The 2,522-nt window shown below is 40.0% G+C and overlaps 1 pseudogene; it reads left to right on the top strand.

Annotated features, from left to right (window-relative positions):
- The first annotated feature begins 200 nt into the window (after nt 1-200).
- On the top strand, nt 201-2,151 carry LOC116456763 (zinc finger protein 248-like; annotated as a pseudogene).
- The last annotated feature ends 371 nt before the right edge of the window (nt 2,152-2,522 follow it).

Genomic DNA, 2,522 nt, shown 5'->3' with positions numbered 1-2,522 from the left:
CAAGGGAGTGGTGGGATCCTGAAGCCATTGAAGTGTGTGTGCTGGTGAAAGATCTGGAACAAGTTTAAGAGAGAGAACCTAAATTGGAAGTAAATCAATAAGAAATAAATTTACATTCACTCATTGAAAAGGGTCATTTCGAAGCTCAACATATATCAGAGCGACACATGGAGACCTCTCTCTCCTCCACTACACAGAAAATGAACAAATCCCCAGAACAAGTGTCATTCAAGGATGTATGCATAGACTTTACCCAGCAGGAGTGGTATCTGCTGGATCCTGCTCAGAAGATGGTGTCCAGAGATGTGATTCTGGAAACTTACAGCAATCTGGTCTCATCCAGGTGTTGCATTACTAAGCTGGAAGTTATCTTCAAGATAGAGCAAGGGGCTCCTGAATATTAGAGGAAGGATTTCCAAGCCAGTGCCACCCAGAAACGGACTGGAAAGTTGATGACCTGTCAGAGAGCAGCCAGGAAAACCAAGATAAGTATTTTTGGGAGCTTGTGTTCACCAAAAACAAAACAATAAGCATAAAAAGTGGTAATAGAGTAAGAAAAACTTCCAATCTGGGTACAAACCCTGTTTCTTCAAGAAAATTTCCTTATAAAATACGTGACTTGTGTGAAATGAGTTTGAAAAATACTTTGTGTTTAATTATTGATCAAAAGAACTGTTCCAGAAAGAAGCCTGATACATTTAATGTACGAGAGAAATTGCTCCTTGATATTAGGCTTGAGAAAATTCCTATTGGAGAGAAATTGTATAAATATGATCAAAAGAGGGATGTCATTAGTCATCACCAGGCTCCCACTCAGCCAATTTTTGACCAACTTTTCGAGTATAATAAAAATGGACAAAGCTTGCATGAGGAGGCAGACTTTTTTTTACAAATAGGAATTAATCTTGGATAGGAGAGACACTCTAAATATAATGAATGTGGAAGAACTTTCACTGTTGAAAGCTCAAACAACTCATTTGGAAATGGAGCCATATGGAGGCAGTATTTGTGAGAAGTCCTTCTGTATTGATTTTAGATTTGGACATCAGATCACAGAACTCTTATAAGGGAGAATCTTTTTTTTTTTTTTTCCAGAGAGTTTTGCTCTTGTCACCCAGGCTGGAGTGTAGTGGCGGGGTCTTGCTCACTGCCACCTCCACCTCTCAGGTTCAAGATATTCTCTTGCCTCAGCCTCCTGAGTAGTTGAGACTACAGGTGCATGCCATCACACCCGGCTAATTGTTTTGTATTTTTAGTAGAGATGGGGTTTTGCCTTGTTGGCCAGGCTGGATTCAAACTCCTGGCCTCAAGTGATCCACCCACCTCAGCCTCCCAAAGTGCTGGGATTACAGGTGTGAGCCACCGTGCCCGGCCTATAAGGGAGAATCTTTATGAATACAATGAATATGGGAAATCTTTTGTGACAGTTCAACTTTCATGATCTGTCAGGGAGCTTACACTAGAAAGATTCCCCACGAATATAAATTGAGTGACAAAACTTGGGAAAACTCAACTCTCTTTAAACATCAGATAGTACACACGGGGGGAAGCCCTCTAACCACAATGAAAATGGGAATAATTTCAGCAAGAGGTTACATCTCACTCAGCTTTGGAGAGCTCACTCAGGAGAAAAAACCTACAAATGTGGTGAATGTGGGAAAACCTTGTGGGAGAAGTTAAAGTTCACTCAGCATCAGAGAACACACACAGGAGAGAAACTCTAGGAATGTACCGAACGGGGAAAAGCCTTTTGCCAGAAACCACACCTTACCAACCATCAGCAAACACACACAGGAGAAAAGCCCTATGACTGTAAGCAATGTGGAAAAATGTTCTGTGTGAAGTCAAGCCTCACTGAACATCACAGAACTCACACAGGGCAGAAGCCCTATGAATGCAAAGCACGTGGGAAATCCTTCTGCCCCAGGTCAGCCCTCACTGTCCATCAGGGAACACACACAGGAGAGAAATCCTGTATGTCATGAATGTGGACAATTCTTCTGTGTGAAGTCAAATTTCATTGTTCATCAAAGAACTCACATGGGAGACAAACCCTATAAATATAGTGAATGTGGGAAAACCTGTGAAAAATCAGCTCTCACCAAACATCAGAGAATTCACACAAGGCCGAAAGGTCTTTCCATATCCTGAATGTTAGAAGCCTTCATACACCTGTCAAATTTTTGTTCAGCTTTTAAAAATTAGAGAAAGCAAAGAATGTCAAAATTACTAGAAAATGACTTCTTGTTTGAATATGTGAAAGCACTCAAGAAAAATTAAACCTTTTCATTAGGAAATTTGTACTGAGGGGAATTCTGTCCAAGTAATGCAGCAAAAACCTTTATCTAAAATTTATGTTGTTTAGTGTCGTATTCCAAATGTAATACCAAAATTTTATTGTAAATATAATGGACAATATTCATTTACTAATCTTCACAGTAGAATCTGAAGCATATAAAAATTGAATGACACAGCATTAAACATGTATGTGGGCCTGGCATGTTGGCTCATGCCTGTAATCC

This window comes from Hylobates moloch, unplaced genomic scaffold, assembly GCF_009828535.3.
Source record: "Hylobates moloch isolate HMO894 unplaced genomic scaffold, HMol_V3 SCAFFOLD_17, whole genome shotgun sequence".
NCBI lineage: Eukaryota > Metazoa > Chordata > Mammalia > Primates > Hylobatidae > Hylobates > Hylobates moloch.
This window is presented reverse-complemented; position numbering and strand designations above follow the sequence as displayed.